The following is a 19,253-nucleotide window of genomic DNA, read 5'->3' on the forward strand; positions in this document are numbered from 1 at the left end:
GATCAAGAACAAAACAAGAAGACCCATTGTTACCACTGTTATTCAACATAGTACTGGAAGTTCTATCCAGAGCAATTAGGCAAGAAAAATAAAAGACATCAAATTGGAAAGAAAGGAATAAAACTGTGATTCTTTGTGGACGACATAATTTTTTTTATGTAATTTTATTATTTTTTAATTTAATATGTTAAATTTATTTGTTTGTTTATTAATTATGGTGACATTGAGTAATGAAATCCAATAAATTTCAAGTGTGCAATTCAACAGTAACGCGCATATATATATTGCATTGTGTGACATAATTTTATATAGAGAAAACTCTAATGACCCTATGCACACACACACACACAGACACACACACACAAAGCTATTAGAAACAATAAGTTAATACAGTAGTTACAGGATATAAAATTGATATACAAAATCTCTGTTGCATTTATATATAACAACAATGAAATATTAGAAAGGGAAATGAAGAAACACTTCCATTTACCATTGCAACAAGAAGAATAAAATACCTAGGAGTAAACTTAACAAAGGAAGTCAAAGACCTGTACACCGAAAACTGTAAGACTCTGTTTAAAGAAATTGAAGAAGACTTAAAAAATGGAAAGTTATTTTTTGTTCATAGATTGGAAGAATTAACATTGTTAAAAAGTCTATATTTCCTAAAGCAATCTACAGAGTCAATACAATCTCAATCAAAATTGTAATGGCATTTGCCACAGAAATAGGACAAAAATATCCTAAAATTTGTATAAAACCACAAAAGACTCCAAATAGCCAAAGTGATCCTAAGAGAAAAATAATGAAGTTGAAGGTATCACATTTCTATGTTTCAAACTATACTACAAAGCTATAGTAATCAAAAGAGTATGGTTTGACAGGAAAACATACACATATACCAATGAAACAGAATTGAGAATCCAAAATAAAAACCCACACATATATGAGTAGCTAATTTAAGACAAAGAAGTCAAGAATATACAGTAGAGAAAAGAAAATCTCATCAATAAATGATGTTGAGAAAACTGGACAGCCATATCCACTGGACAGCAAAAGAATGAAACTAGATTAATATATTTCGCCATAAACAAAAATTAACTTTAAATGGATTCAAAACTTGAGTGTAAGACCTGAAACAATAAAATACATAGAAGATAACATAGGCACTAAGCTTCTGGACATTGATCTCAGAGATGTTTTTGTGAATTGGACTTCAAAGGCAAGAGAAACAAAAGGAAAAATAAATAAATGAGACTACATTAAACTAAAAAGTTCCTGTACAGCAAAAGAAACCATGAGCAAAATAAAAAGACAACCTACAAAATGGGCTATCTTTGCAAATGATACTTCCAAAAAGGAACTAATATTCAAAATATATAAAAATTCATATAACTCAATGGCAACAAAAATGCAATCCAATTTAAAAATGGGCAGAGGATCTATTTTTTAAAAGATAAACATACACATGGCCAACAGGTATATGAAAGATGTTTAACATCACTAGTTTTTAAGGAAACACAAATCAAAACCACAATGAGATATCATCTTGCACCTGTTAGAATGGTTATGCTCAGGAAGATAAGAAATAACAAGTGTTAGAGCAGATATGGAGAAAAGGGGACCTTCATACACTGTTAATGGGGCTGTAAATTTATGCAGCACTGTGGAAAACAGTATGATAATTCCTTTAAAAAATTAATACTAGAACCACCATATGATCCAACAATTCCTCTTCTGGATATTTATACAAAAACTATGAAAACACTAATTCGAAATTACGAATGCAAATGTATATTCATTGCAGCATTGTTTATAATAGCCAAGACATGGAAACAAACTAAATGTGCACTGGTGAATGAATATGTAAAGATTGTGGCGTGTGTGTGTGTAGCCATTTGTAAAAACATGGATGGATCTTGAGGATAGTATGATAAGTGAAATAAATCAAATAAAAAGAAAAAAACATAATTTCATTTATATGTGAAATATAAAACAAACAAAAAATAACAAATTGACAAAACAAAACAAAAACTCATAGTTACAGATAATAGAATGGTGGTTCCTGGGAGAAAGTGGTATGGAGAGGACAAATTGGGTAAAGGGGGTCAAATATATCAAAAGTCTTTTGGTGATGAACAGGTAAGCACACAATAAAGTATACAGAAATCTAACTATAATGGTGTACATCTGAAATTTACATAATGCTATTAACCAATGTTACTCCAATGAACTTAATAAAAAATTTAAAAAATAAACAAAACAGCAAATGTTATTCTAAAAAGCAAAATATTAAGACTAATTCAAATAAAATCATGGAGTAGACAGGAATGCTCACTTTTTTCACTATTTAATATTTTCTTGTAATTTATAATAAATTAAATAAGCAAATGAAATAATTGGCTACAAACATTGGAAACAAAGCTAAGATACAGGTGGCTCCACAGTGTAGTGGTTAACACATCTGCTTTACATGCAGAAGGTCCTGGGTTCACATCCCAGGTGGAGCCACGGAGCATACCCCGTGCGTGCCAAGCCCTGGGTGCTCGTCGCGAGCGCATGGGAGGAGATACCCTCCCTTCAGAGATCCAGTTCTTAAGGGGAGATGGCAACATCCATAGGTCAGGGGTGGAAGTGGGAGCGGGAGAATTAAAAGGGAGAAAAAAAAAAAGTTCAAATACATATACTGGCATAAAAACAGACATATAGAAGAATAGAATAGTATAGAAATTCCAGAAATAAACTCATTCATATATGGTCAAAAGAATTTCACCAAGGGTGCTATACTATACAAAAATAAAGGGACAGTCCCTCTTCAACAAATGATGTGAGGAAAGCTGAATATTTACATACAAAGGAATAAAATTGGACCATTACTTTAAACAACACACACAAATCTAATTAAAATAGATTAAAGAGTTAAACCTAAGACTTTAAACTATGAAACTCCTAGAAGAAAAGAGGGCAAAAGCTAAATAAAATTGATAAAATTGGTCTTGGCCATAATTTTCTATATATGGCATCATAAGATAGGCTAAAAAAAATATTTTAAAATCATATATCTGATAAGGAATTAATTCTTAAAATATATAACAAAGTAAAAGTAAATAGCAAAAAAGGAATCAAATAACAAGATTAAAAAGTGAGCAAAGTACTTAGTTCAAAATACTATTTCACCAATTTTATGGTGCTTAAAAATATGTAATCTATTTCTGTCAAATGCTTTAGATTTCAGTATAATATACTTTACTATTCTATATTGTCTTTAAATTTTTGATAATTGTTTTCAGTTTGTGTGGGGCTTGTTATAATTGCATTTGATCTTGATGCTCATTAGGTGTCTCTATGTATTTTAGTATAGTTTTTAGGACAGACAAAAGAATATTTTATCTCTTGGTTAAAACTAAAAATTTATTTACACTTTATGTACCATTTCAAAGGTTATATTTCAAGTCGCAAAAGAAACATTAATGCGAATTTAATTAACAATGTATGTTGACTCAGGCACAAATTTAGCGTAATTATTTTTGAGAGGAATAATGGCTATTTGTCATTATATACACCTGCCATTAATGCTCCATTTATATATACTTGGCTAATAGTATTTTATGCCAAAATCATATTTTCTAATTTATTAATTTCATAAGGCTGGCCTTATCTAGTTCCTTCTTTCTTTTCAATAAAATAAATATTTTTTAATTGGCAAAGAACTGAATAGACATTTCTCCAAAGAAGTCATAAAGACGACTAACAGATATATGAAAGGATGTTCAGTATCATTAGTCATCAGAGAAAGACAATTCAAAATCATGATGAGATATCATCTCACACCTGTTAGGTGTGGGATGGCCAGTATTAAGAAATAAATAAGTGAACCTCTTTTCTGTTAGTATGACTATCATCAACAAGACAAGTAATAGCAAGTGTTGGAGAGGTTGTGGGGAAAAAAGAATCCTTATATACTGTTAGTGGGAATGTAAATTGGTACGGCCATGATGGAAGACAGCATAAAGATTCCTCAAAACATTAAGAATTGAATTAGTATATGATCCACAATCCTTCTTCTGGGTATTACCCAAAAGACTTGAAAATATTTATTCACAAAGATATATGCACTCAATCTACAGCCATGCTACCCTGAACACGCCTGATCCCATCTGATCTCGGAAGCTAAGCAGGGTTGGGCCTGGTTAGTACTTGGATGAGAGACCACCTAGAAAGACCAGGTGCTGTAGGCATAAAAAAAAAAAAAAAAAAAAAAAAAAAAAAAAAAAAAGATATATGCACTCAATGTTCATCGCAACATTATTCACGGTGGCCAAGACATGGAAACAAGTGAAGTGTTTTTTGATAGATTATTGGATAAAGAAGAGATGGTACATATATACAATGGAATATTACTCAGCCATAAGAAAAGATGAAATACTACCATTTGTGACAACATGGATGAATATTGAGATAATCATGCTAAATGAAATAAGTCAGACAGGAAAAGTTGAAAACCATATGATTTCACTCATATATGGAACATAAAATTTAAAGCAACAAACAACAGAGACTCATGAACACAAATAGTGGATTAATGGTTAGCAGAAGGAAGGAGGGACGGGGGAAGTAGATAAGGGTAAAGTGGGGTCTAATATATGGTGATGGAAGGAAATTTAACTTTGGGTGGCTAACACAATGAAATATACATATGGCATACTATTGAATTGTACATTTGAAACCTATATGATTTTATTAACTAATGTCACTCCAATAAATTTTAATTAAAATAAATAAGTGAATAAGTGAATAGCAAGTGTTGATGAAACCTTAGTCTACTTATTTAACAATCTTATGCTCCAATTTCCCTAAGAGCTTAAAATAGTAGCTACTAATAGGATGTTGTAATGAATAATGCATTAACACATACATGAACATCTGACATCTACTAAGTACTCAATGTATGTCAGCTGTCATATCACCAACACAAGTTATTGTCAAATAAGCCTTAGAATTAAGTCGTAACTAACTGCATCACACTTTTAGGTTGTAACAACATTTAAAAAAAAAGTAATTATGTAAAATTGTTCAAATTATAAATACTCTTGAGACTTTTGATACTACATTCTCAAATGTTCAGTAAAAAACATAATGTAAATGAATCACATACACATGCAGAGTAAAAGTCAGTTAATAAAGTAATACAATTAATTTGAGCTCTTCTATGAGGCATTTATACAAGTTGAGTAGAAGCTGATTTCTAATTTACTTTTGGTTAGCAAACCTTTTCTTCAAGGAATATGCACATTAATTGAATAGATATAGTTGTAATAACAATGTATAAAACATTCGATACTTCATTGTTCAAATACCCTTAATAATTGTAAAAAATCAACTATATATAATTCACATTCTAGTGATATATATCATTTTCAAATAGAATATATCATATATAACATATTTCTTGTGGCAAGCCTCCTATAGATTTTTATTAAACCAGTCTTTCTCAAACATTTACTGAATATCTGAATTATCTGAGGAATATTTGGAAATGTATATTATTCACTAGAGCACTATCTGCAGAATTATCGTTCCATAATCCACCTTTTAAGGACCAGAAAATCATCTTTATCCTACTTGGAGGCATTAAAACTTAATGGAAAATAAGTCAAGTTTTGAGTACTTCCAACTGTGACTTTCATATTTTCTAGTCTTGCTTGTTTCTACTTCCAAATCTAACTCCATCATGCATCACTCACCATTATTCCATGGACACTCAATCACATACTAGCCTATAAATTGTCAAATCTAAATCCATTCCCCACACTCCCACACCACACACACAAATATACATTTTTTACCAAATGTTCCACTGTTTTTTTTCTGGACCTCAAAAATAATCATCAGAGAGCACTTCTAAGTATTCCAACTCTACTTTGAATAACTCTTTTCAATTTATTTTACCACTAAAAATACAGCTTTGTCTACAGTCCTCTCAAGCAAAGTCCATATAAGGACCTAGTGGTAAGATAGATGGCTTCCTTGTTTCTTACTACTGCTCCCAAACTGTCCTCCCTTCCTTAAAAAAAAAAGAAAGAAAATCAACTTCCTTTAAAGTATATCAGATTTTGCTATTTGCAACTGCTCCATGTTGTTAACATCTATTAATCTAGATACAAACCTTAATTCGTGAAATATTTAGTATAACACTTAAGTCGCTGTACCCTTCTCCATTATCATTTATTGACTTCATATATACAGCAACCCAGCATCCTGGTTTTTGATGTTCTTCACCTCCTTATGTTCGATGATCTTGTCACCCATTCCACCTCAGCTACCCAGTCTCATGGTCCTATTCTAGACTATTATCTTTCAAACCTTTTGGAACCATACAGATAAATGCTATCTCCATGGAAACAACAAATATCTGCAAAGTGTTAAAGAAAAATCATACAACCATACTGATCGGATTCACTGTAAGTTAATGAAATCATTTTTCAAGTGGGTATTCAACACTGACAAAAATTCTACTATACTTCCCCCAAATTTTTAATTTCCCTCTTTCAAAGTCAACTATTTTAATTATTTTTTTCTTGTCTAATTTTTAGTCAGAATATCCTACCTCAGCTAATGACCTTGACATACACTTCATAGAAAAATAATAGATGTAATTAAGTTGTAATGACTTTGGCCTTAATATTATCTATTCCACCAACCTTCCCACATCTATGCCCATATACTCTGCCTTCCCTTCAAACGCAACAAACAAATGTTCCATTTCCTGTTTAAGCTAGTCCTTTCACTTTCTTCTGAATTTCTATCTACTCAATGGCCTCATTATTTTATTTTGTTTCACTTCTTTACTACCAATTTCTCTGTCTACTGGATCAATTATATTAGCATATAGTCATTCCTCCATATTATTTGTTTTAAAACACATACCACCACAACCACCACTACCATTACCACCACCACTCCTCCACCTCCTACTGCCTTAAATCTAGATCGTCCCCTAGCTACTTCTGCCTAGAGTAATAGAATGCTGCTAGCCAAACCCTACGCCTTCAGGACTGTTTCTTCCTAAAGCTGAGATTTTTCTTTTTTATTCTATTTTATTTCTAATTACCAAACTAAGCACTTGCCTATAGAGAAAGAGCTTGTCCAATTTACAAGAGTGCTCCCAGGACAGGTTAATAAAAATCCTAGAAACGATTTGGTGTTCTGCTTCCTTGACTTTTTTTTCCTACTTACACATTTTTTTTTTCTGAGTTATCTCATCCAGTCTCATAGCTTCAAACACAATTTGTTTGCTGACCTCTCCCTGTACTCTGGAAGTACAACTACTTACCCAAGATCCCCGCTTGTATGTCTCATAGGCATCTTAAATTCAACAATGCTAAAACAGAATTATTATTTCACTCTCAAATTTGCCTATTAAAATATTTTCTCAGCGAATGAAAATGTTTTTCTCCAACCACACTTGTATCCCTAGAAGACAGCTCCACATAGTAGTCAGTTATCTTTACAAAACTTAAATCATGTTCTCTCGCTACTTAATACTGTACAATAGATTCTCATTATATTCAGAATAAAATCCAATACTCACATCATGGTCTGCGCATCACTACATGATCTCACCACAGCATGCATCTTCTTATCACATCTACTTTCATTCTCTCTTTGCCTCCCTAAATTCTAGACTCAACAAGTTTCTTTAAACACCTATTACAGGGCTTTGCAATTTTCTAATTCTCTTGTTTTGAATGTGCTTTCACTCAAGCTTTTACATGATTTGTTTCTTCTCATCACTCAAGTCTAACCTCAAATGGCAATGCTTCAGAAATATTTTTCCTAAAATGACCCCATTAGTGGCTTTGGCTATGATATCCAGCTGGTTGATCTCTGCCATATTACCTTATTTTATTTTCTTCATAACATTTACTGAACAGTAACTAACAGTTACCGAAATTATTTTACTGATTTATTTGCATATTTATTTTTCTCTACTAGAATACACATTGTCTAAAGGCATAGGTTTTCTCTGTCTTGTCAACTGTAGTCATCACACCATACACATAGTAAAGATTTAAATATATTGACTGACAGAATAAAGTGACACATGTAGAAAAATGTAGATTCACATCATATCTCTGTCACAAAATAATCTTGAACAAGTTATCAAATTTCTCCGTCTTAATTTGTTTTATTTATATAACATAAGCCATAATCATGCCCACTATTAAGAGTTTTTCTGTAGGTTAAATAACATAATGTATGCAAAAGTGCCTGTAACAGTGTTTGGGATATATTTAGAACTGAATTTTAATTTATAATTTATAAAAAATAACCCAACTTTTACATGAATTATATAATTCATACATGTCACTAATTAGGACTAACCACCTCAAATGTTCTAAATTAATTTTAATTTATTACCTAGTATATAGATATATACTAGAAAGATTATCTAATCACTTCTTCAAATATTAAAGCATGCAAAAATATTAAAGCAACATTTGAAATATATATATTGGAATGAGATATTAAATGTAAATAAGTTCATGAGCTTGAACAGCAAGATTTTTTAGCCAACATCTACCTCAATGTTAATTATTTTTCATAATAGTATCTTTGCTTATTTTATGGCTGTGCATTAATTTATGTAAATATATAAAAATTATATATTGTCAATAAGTAAATGAGGGTTAAATAGTTTAGTGATTAGCCAAATTATCTGCAATTTGTGTAACAAATCATGTTCCATAATTTGCAATATGTCTAAATTAAAACCTTAATACCAAAACTTCCCTATAAATATTTTTGCTGTGTTTCAATATGTTTACAAAAAGAGACAACGAGCAAAGGATACAATATTGAGCTATACAATGTTTATCAAGATGAAAATGGATAATAAAATACAGAAAAATAGCAGTGCTGGAGCTACATAATTTGGACACTGTCCTAATGGAAGCTGCCATTAGAAACTATAGTAATATAGTCATTATAACTAGTTGGTACTATAAAAAAAAAAAATCTTAAGAATGAATCACCTCACAGGCTAAGATGAAATCTAATAAAGATGAAAATTTATATTATGTTATTGCCCTCTGACAAATATTAATATTTTCTCAATGACTCGCAATGGGTTTAATAGATAGGTACAGAGAGAGTGTGCAATAAAGTGTTAAATATAACATTAAGTTTAAATAAATTACAAATTTTCTTTTTAATTATAATACTTTGGGGCTTTATAGGATCAGACCATGTTAAATTTATGACATCTTAATACTTTTAGATGTGAGAACTGTTATAATGAACCAGTCTTACTGAAATTTAGAGTAATCTGTGTCTCATTTGTACATTTAATGTTCTAAATGTTTATATTTTATATCAAAGAGAAGTGAAAACTCAATTTAATTTTATATTTTAGTGCCTGAATCTGGATTGAAAGAACAACATGGAGCATTTCCAAAAGTTATACCAAACAAATTTGGACAAAGTTTTATAAGCCAGTTCATTGAATCTTCTGTGTGGTGTCTGGGAAGTTAATCTTTTGTGAATCCTGCTAGCTTTAAAAATGTACCTTACATAGCAGTTATAATTATTCATTTTGAACTGGAGGCCTTCAAACTGAACACAACACTAGTTTCGCAATTTTTTTTTTCCTGGTGAATATGAATGCAATAATTTAAAACAGCCAAATTATAGAATCAGTTCCTTACTAACATTTAATTTTATTTATTCAGATGGACAGTTTTCATTGCTACACATATATTAAATAATTAAGGAGTTTGCCACTATGACCTTTCACAGGTTTTAAGAAAGCAAAATGACATTGAAACAAAAAACCATAGTGCCACATTAAGATTGTTAAGGTCAAGCATAGGGGAAAAAAAAAAAAACTATTGAAAACATTTGAATCTATGCGAAGCATCTAGCTTCATAAAACACACACACACACACACACACACACACACACACACACTTCAGTGGTTTTTTTTTTTTTTATCAGAGCTGAATATATAATTTCTTTTTCACTGGAGTTTTTCTGCTTATAAACAATTAAAAACTGTTTAACATCAACACTGTAGGGAAAATAAAATAATTTTCTGGTCCTCAAAGGAAATAGGCAATTTAAAAGGAGATAAAATAGGCTTTGTTGATCCAAAACAATTTAGGATACGTATCCTCAAAATATTGTTGGATAAAATTATAATCATTTTGAGCTGATCATTAACAGTGTTAACTTCTAAAAGCTGTAAGAACTAGCTTGGCATCAGCTTTTACGAAATGCTGTTCTCCTAATTATGTAAGCAGTGTTTCAATGCACTTTTAGGATCAAATCTTATTGCATAGAAATTCTATGTTTAGAAGTATTCTTCATTGCCTAGAACGTTTTTAGACACAGCTTCTAAATATACTTCATTAATTTTCTCTTTAATAGTAAATATAAATTGCAGATATTTAATACATGATGTAGGAAAGAAAAATATTGCAAATCAATAAGAAAAATTGGAATATCCTATCAGATAAAAATGGACTACGGGGGTCAAGATAGTAGGCTAAGTAAAATCAGGGTTTGCCTCTTCTATGACCACATTAATATTACAATCAAATTGTAAAACAAACAACTTGGAGAACCACCTGAAGTCTAGCTGATCATAAAACATACATCTGAGAATATAAAGAAAAAGCCACATCAAGACTGGTTGGAGGGGCAGAGACACAAAGTGGGCTGGTCCTGCACCTGCTCATTGTGGTTGAGCGCTGGAAGGGAGAGTGCAGCTGCAGATGCCCCCATGAAGGAAGGACAGGTCCCAGCTCCACACAGGGGCTCCCCAGTCCAGGTTTCCAGTGCCAGGAAGAAGAGTTCCCACAAAATCTGATAGTAAAAATCAGTGGAGATTCTGGTCTTCTGGGTTAGATGGAAGGAATCTAATAATCCAGATGGTCCCCTAAAAGGAGCCACACACAGACTCATTCACTCACTCACTCACTCATTCACTCACTCACTCACCGATACTGTCCCTGGGCTCTGGCAAAGGGTCAACAGTTTGAGAGGTGAAAGAGATATATGGGGAAAGACTAAGTTGAGCAGCACCAGGGTGAGAGCAGCTGCCATTGTACTTTTGTCGGGCCCCTCTCTGAGGCAATCTACAGACAGGCACTATCTTGCCTGTGCTGAACTCTCCCCTTGCACAGCCAATTCTGAAACTGTACTGGCCTGGTGAGATTGGCCTGCTCTGCCCTGTGTCTCCCTGGGGCCCTACCCCACCCAGCTCACAAATTGCTTGCAGAGGGTCTGTTACTTGGCAGTCCGGCCCATCCAGAACCTTCTCTGGGCCACACATTCATTGGCAGGCAGAGCCTAAAGTTCACGTGGCCTACACACAGCCCACACATTCGGGGGGAGATTTTTGGTGATGGGTCAATGGTGCCAGCCAGAGTTGCACTGTCTCTTGAGCAGATCACAGGGATCTGTGAGCCTGAGACAGATTGCAGCAGGCCTTGCTGTTATCTGAGACTTTTACAGGAAGATGCAGATTCAGGACTGGCATAAAACCTGACTCTGCATTGGCCAGGTGAATTCTGCACGCTTTACCCCAGTGACTCCCTGAGTTCCTGTCCCACCCACCTCATGTAGCACCCAAAAGCTCTTTCAGCTGCAGAATCATATGAGCCTCGGACCTTGAGGTGCACTGGTACTTTTGCTAAGCTACCCCAGGCTCGGTATTGGAGGTATCTGACCTAGAATCTCAGCGTGGTCTCTTCCATTTGCCTCCAGACCCAGCATAGGCTGCAATCATTCGCAGATCGCTTTGTAGCTTCTACCAGGTAATCCCAAGCAATCAAAGGCAGTGGCTGAACTTGGCTTATGCGGGAGTCCCTCCCAAGGGGCCACAGAACCAACACACCTGAAGGCTGGCATCAGATCATAATAGAGCACAACCTGACTAGCCCCATAAATGGCACACCCAAAATGGTCCCAACAAGTACAACGGACGGCCGGGGCAAATCCCACTCCATGGGGTAAGACCCCACATGTCATCTAATACATTACGGCATGGTCAATCCTTACAGCCAGTCAGAGAGCCAATCCCATCTACTGACGTTCTAAAAGCAATCAGATCTTAGCTAAAACAGGAGAACACACACAACCACAGAAGGAATACACCTAGAGCCCCTGGTGCAGGTGATCAGGGAGACTGTACCACTGGACCACACAAGACACCTACTATATAAGACTACCTAGCCAAAGCTAGGAGATATAACAAATCTTCCTCATACATTGAAACACAGAGAGGCAACTAAAATGAGAAAACAAATAAACATGCTTTAAACAAAACATCAGGAGAAAACTCCAGAAAAGAAAAAAATAAACAAAATGGAGGCGAGCAACCTACCAGAGACAGAGTTTGAAACACTGGTTATAAGAATGCTCAATGAACTTAGAAGGAGAATAGATAATCTCAGTGAGGACTTCAACAGAGAGATAGTAAGCATAAAAAGGGACATAGAAACTATAAAAAAGAACCAGTCAGAAATGAAGACTATAATAACTGAAATGAAGCATACACTAGAAGGACTCAAAAGTAGATTAGATGAAGTGGAAGACTGAATCAGCGAGTTGGAATGCAAGGTAAAAGGAAGCACACGATTGGCAAAGCAAAAGGAAGAAAAGAATTTAAAAAACGAGGGAAATTTAAGAGACCTCTGGGACAACATAAAATGTACCAACATCCCCATTACAGGAATACCAGAAGGAGAAGAGAGAGAGCAAGGGACTGAGAACCTGTTTGAAGAAATAATGACAGCAAACTTCCCTAACCTGGTGAAGGAAATAGACATACAAGTCCAGGAAGCATAGAGTCTCAAATAAGAGGAACTCACATAGACCCACACCAAGACACATCACCATCAAAATGCCAAGGGTAAAGGTAAAGAGAGAATCCTAAAAGCAGCAAGAGAAAGGTAGCTAGTTACTTACAAGGGAACTATCATAAGAATGTCAGCTGATTTTTCAACAGAAACTTTGCAGGCTAGAAGAAATTGGCAAGAAATACTCAAAGTGATGAAAAACAAAAACATAGAAACAATATTACTCTATCCAGCAAGGCTATTAATGAAAACTGAAGGTGTGATAAGGAGCTTCCCAGACAGGAAAAAGCTGAAGGAATTCATCACCAACAAGCCAGAATTACAAGAAATATTAAGGGGACTTCTGTAAGAAGGGGAAGGGGAACCAATAAATACGAATAATAAAATGACAATAAGTATGTACCTATAAATAATCACTTTAAATGTAAATGTATTTAACGCTCCAATCAAAAGACATAGGGTAGCTGAATGAATAAAAAAACAAGACCTATGCATATGCTGTCTACAAGAGACCCACTTCAGATCAAACGGCACACAGAGACTGAAAGTAAAGAGAGGAAAAAAGATTATTCTATGAAAATGGAAACAAAAACAAAAACTAGGGTAGCGATGCTAATAGCAGACAAAATAAACATTAAAACAAAGGCTATAACAAGAGAAAAGAAGGACTCAGTAATCCCATTTCTGGATATTTATCCAAAGATACCCAAAACACTACATCAAAGGGACATGTGCATCCATATATTCATTATAGCATTATTTATAAAAGTCAGGATATGGAGGCAGTCTGAGTGACCATCAATGGATGAATGGATAAAGAAAATGTAATACATACATACAATGGAATATTACTCAACCATAAAAAAAAACGAAACCTTGCTATCTGCAACAACATGGATGGACCTAGAGGGTATTGTGCTAAGTGGAGTAAGTCAGACAGAGAAAGACAAATGCCATGTGTGGAATCTAGAGAACAGGACAAAAAAACAACAGAAACAAGCTCATAGACACAGAGAGCATTTTGATGATTGTAGGTTAGGGGGTAAGGGGCAAGTGAAAGGGAGAGAGGGTTAAGATTGATAGTTACAAAATGGTCATGGTTGTGTAAAGTATAACATGGGAAATATAGTCAGTAGTATCGTAATAACTATGTATGGTGTCAGATGGGTACTGGATTTTTGGGGTGATCATTCTGTAAGTTATATTAATGTCTAATTACTGTGTTGTACACCTGAAACTAATATATCACATGTCAACTATAATTGAAAAAAAATAAAATATAAAAATTATTTTTTAAAACACTTACCTATTAAAAAAGATATTTGTATGGAATTGGAAGATTCATCTACCAATCCCAAGTGAGGATTTTCACTTAATAGAGAATGCCAAAGATCATAACAATACCACCCACCAGAAGCAGAGACCCACAGATATTGGCCTACCACAACTTATACAGATTGGGAAGTGCCAAGAAAGACTCAACACACAAGGTGTTGGTAAGAACAATGTTTTACACAGCCTCCTCCTTGCTCCAACTTGAAAGTCATGTTGCACCAGGATGCTTACCTCTTTTCAGATCCCATGGAAAAGGTGAGGGTGTCATATAACATTGTGATACTGAATTCTCCTGGTTGCTTCAGAAATCCCTGACTCCCCTATGCAGTTGGGCAACATTATAGGACATATAAAGTATAAGACGTAACCTCATTGCTGGGATTAGATGATGGGGCAGAAAGTTTTGGGTGAACTAGAAAGGGCAATGAGTTGCTATTGAGGCAGTGGACCTCAGGTCAGGACACATGTCCTAGAGGACTTTTTTTCAGACACTCCACACCTCAAGTGATAAGACAGAAACATCACTGGTCTTGGAAGGTATAAGACTGGTGGAGGAGGTAGAGGAGGCACTGACCACTCTCTTTTTAGCCCTTTCAGGACTTCTGGTGATACTCAGATTGACAACACTCTCATCAAAATCAGCACTGCTGTAGTAAAAAGGGGTGACCTGAAATGATGCTGGATCTACCACCCAAGGCTGAAATCTTTTTTCTCTCAGCGTCTCATCATGGCAGCCTGGCCAATACATTATGAAACAACTTTCTCAGGCCATCAATAGATCAGGCTACCAAGTGGCTCCATGATACAAATTTGAGTGCAAGATTGTTTCAGTGTCCCTTGCTTTGATATCCACCTTTAACATGAATGTAAAGAATCTTGTACTCATCAAGTGTTGTACTGTATTGATACTTTGGATGGGAGCAGATGTATATTCTTTCTCTTCATGTCACAAGCCGGCAGAAGTAGTCAGAGACAACATGTAACTAGAGTACCTAACAATATAAAAACCTAACCCTAGTGGGAGATGACTTGTGCTCCCTGAGGTTTCTTTGTAGATCTCAATAGGCAATAGAACGCATTCCTCCTAAAGAAGGGCGTTGCTTCCTCAGGGTTCTAAAACCCATTATTTGTGTAGCCAACCACACGAAGGGTTGGAGGAGCTTCACTCTACTGGCCCATCACAGGGTGTCACATGGCACTCTTCCATGGGTGTTGTAAACTGACAGTTGCTTCCACTAAGCTGCCTGCATTTTAATACGGGGCATAGGCTTACAGATCCTAGAAAAGATGATACACAATCTCTCTTTAACCATTGTGGAAATGGCTAATGCTATTGCCCAAGCCATTTACGAGCAACGAGAGTCACTGAAATAATTAACCAAGGTGGTGTTAACTGTCGACAGAACAGAGCAGAGCCTGTATTACAGCCAATACCTCTTAGTATGTGTATATCAACAATTTGGGGAAGGTCCAGACCGAGATGAAGAAAATCCATGCTCAGTAGGATGGTTGTTATCTGTAAATCTTTGGTTCTTATTAGTCTCATTCTTTGATTATTTATGTTTCAAAGAGAGTTATTCCTGAATTAAAAGATTCAAAATCATTAATAAAAAACATTTCCTTCTATTAATGTATAGATTCAATGCATTTTCAGTAATAAGCTTCCCTCCCCAAATTTTGCTTGTTTTGCATTTTTTTTCTTTTTTGAGAGGTTATAGTGGCTAGAATTTAACAAAACAAATCAAAAATATATATGGAAATACAAAGATCACAGGAATTCCAAAGTAGACCTTTAAATGAATAAACTATTTGGAAATCTTGCACTACCTAACTTCAAGACTTATTCTAAAATTACAAAAATTAAAATTGTGTGAAAATGCCAGAAAGACAAATGATTTAATGTAACAGAATTCAGAGTGCAGAAGTTGGCTGACACTAATACAGTTATTTTATTTTCAGCAAATGTGTTGAAACAATCATGTGGAGAAAGAAAACAAGTTTTAATGAATAGTGCTGGAATAATTGGATATTCATAGACAGGGAAAAAAAGCATAACTGCTACTTCATACTATATACAAAAATTCACTTGAGATAGATTATAGACCTAAAAATAAAAGTTAAATCCATAAAATCTTTAGGAAAAAAATACAGGAAAATGTCTTCATGACTCAAAGTTTTGTTAGTTGGGAAATAGAAAACAATAACCACATAGAAGAAAATGACAAATTAAACTTTAAATTAAAATTAAAAAAATAAATAAATAAAACTTCTGCTCATCAAAGACATCATTAAGAAAATGAAGTCAAGCTATGGGCTGGGAGAAAATATTTAAAAAAATAACTAAATCTAAAAATTACTTGTATCAAGAATATATATTCCTGAGAAGTCAACCAAGATGGCAACATAGGAGGCTCCTGAGCTCCCCTCCTCTCATGGAGGCAGCAAATGTACAGTTACAGTTGGAGCAATGTCCTCTGAAACAGATCTAGAAACTAGCTGATCAACTCTAAGACATCAACCAATGAGAAAATACTTATAACAATATTAAAAAAAAAAAAAAGAACTCATCAAAAGCCTCACACCTAGCACAGCACCATATGATCAGGAGGGAATCTCTAACTCTCAAATTCTTCAGGATGAGCAAAAGAATTGGACCCCACATTTAGTGTTCCAAGTTTTAAGATTTCTGCCCAGGGAGTGGCTCCCCAAAACACCCAGCTCTGAAAATTAACGGGGTTCCATGAGATCTACGGGATTATAGCAAACAAAAAAAGCAGTTCTCAATGGGTGCATGAACTCTCACAGTGGCTATACTCTTAGGGATCATGCAGAGAGAACAGGCAAAAATGCCCATATTTTAAGTCTTGCCCAAAAGAGACCTATCTGCATACTTTACAAGATGCTGCCTGAAGGTCAAGCTTCTAACATTAGCGCACTTCTTTGGGCTGGCTGTGATGCTTCCCAGAGACCAGGGAAGCTGGAAGACACCTCCTCTACTTTTTACCTCCAGCTCACTCCAACAGTAAAACCAAGTCTCCTGTATCTCCATGGAAGGGGCATGTAGACATGTCTAGAGTTCCAGCTTTTGTGGTTGCCTCCTAAGGAGCAAGTCCTCAGATCACCTACCTCTTATAGCCAATAGACCTTGCATTCACAAATTCCACAAGTAGTAAGCAAAAGCAGTTCTTAACAAGCATAAGAGCACACCCTCATGGCTATACACCCATGCCCAGCACAGCGAAAGCAGGGAAAAACACCCATCTCCCAGTTTCTCCCCAAAAGGGGTTTACCTACATAATCTCCAAGCTGTTGCTTGAAGGTCCAGCTTCTTATCACCCTGAATCTAGGTGCTGATTGATCCACCTTTTTGGGTCACTGACAGGTCTTGATACACCCTTAACTACTGGGAGCCACTAAGAAAAAATAAAGCAGCTTGGACAATCACAAAGGATGGTAATGAAATTTATATTTTTCACAAGTTCAATCTGTCAGTGCTGGGAGAGGTAGCTGTATTATCTAATGAGAAGAAATCAACACAGAGAATCAAGAAAAATGAGAAAACAAACAAAAACAAAGGAATGTTCCAAACAAAAGAATAATTATAAAAGACTAAAAACAGCAAATATTGGCAGTGATATGAAACAACCATAACTTCTATTCACTGCTAGAGAGAATATATAATGGTACAATCATTTTGGAAAAAAAAAAAATATATATATATATATATATATATATATATATATATATATCTTTGCATAAAAAATCATTGTAATACTTACAAGGTTAAAACAAGATTTTACTGTCTCACATTGTTTCCATGGGTAATTTGAGAGCAGGTTAGCTGGCTTAAAGTTCCAGCTGAGACACCTGATAGAGCTGTAGTCATCTGAAAGCTAGAGGTTCTACTTCTAAAGTAGTTTATTCACATGCATAGTAAAGTTTATGCTACCTTTCAGTAGAAAGATTCACTTTCGCACCATGTAGGCTTTTGCATAAACCTGTTTAAATGTCCTCATAGCACAGTAGCTTGCTTCTCCCAGAACAATTAATCTAAGAGAACAAGATTGAATTTCTAATTTTGTTTATGGCCTAGCCTTAAAACTCACATATTATCATTCTGTAATATCTTACTTATTAAGACAACTCAGTACTCTTTAATGTGGAAGGAGGCTACACTAGGACACAGATACCAGAATATGAAGATCAGTGGGGTATATCTTGAAGGCTGGCTACCATAGTCAGTTTCTTATAAAGCTTAACTTATACCTATAGTATAATTCAGTAACTTCTCTCTAAGGTATTTACCTAAGAGAAATGAAAACATGTCTAACAAAGACTAGTATAAGAATATTTGTTTATTCATGATAGAAAAGAACTAGGTTGTAATATGTAAACTGCCCCTCAAAAGAAAAAAAAAAATTCTAGTTAATGATATTAATGCTATAGTATTTTTTTTAAAAAAAGATGTGTATTTTAAAATACAAAAGAAAGATGATGGATTAATAGTGGATAAATATGTGATTTAAAAACAGTAAAATACTAAAAATAGAATAAAGTTGGTGAGTGTAAAAGTATTCACTATAAAATGTTTAACTTTGTGAAAAGTTTGAAAGTCTTAAATAACATTTGGAAAGATATTAGTAAAGACAACATATTTTGGGAAAAACTGAGTTCACATTCTTACAAAAATATTTTGTCAGCATAATGTTACAAAATAAATCAGTACCTGTTTTTAAGGCAAAAGGAAAATTATTTCAGTTGGAAGATCAAAGATAGTTGAAACTAAGGTAAAGAGAAAGCCATAAATATTTATGTCTTCTAAATATACACTAACTATAATACAACAATAATAATGTTTTCTGAGATTTAACAAAAAATATGTAAAATAATTGATGAGATCATATATGTCAAAAAGGGGTTATTGAAATTAAATTATTGACTTCCCAATTTCAAATGTGAAAAATATATACCGAAGTTTCTAGAGAAGCAAAAAAAAACAAAAAAATAAGCATATGCATAATATTCAAACCAATAGAAAGAAAAATAAAATG

The 19,253-nt window shown here is 34.2% G+C and overlaps 1 pseudogene; it reads left to right on the top strand.

The window, feature by feature from the left end:
• The first annotated feature begins 4,122 nt into the window (after positions 1–4,122).
• LOC120608380 (uncharacterized) lies at positions 4,123–4,241 on the top strand (annotated as a pseudogene).
• Positions 4,242–19,253: the final 15,012 nt, after the last annotated feature.

The sequence above is a fragment of the Pteropus medius genome, unplaced genomic scaffold (assembly GCF_902729225.1).
Source record: "Pteropus medius unplaced genomic scaffold, Ma_sr-lr_union100, whole genome shotgun sequence".
In the NCBI taxonomy this organism is placed as follows: Eukaryota; Metazoa; Chordata; class Mammalia; order Chiroptera; family Pteropodidae; genus Pteropus; species Pteropus medius.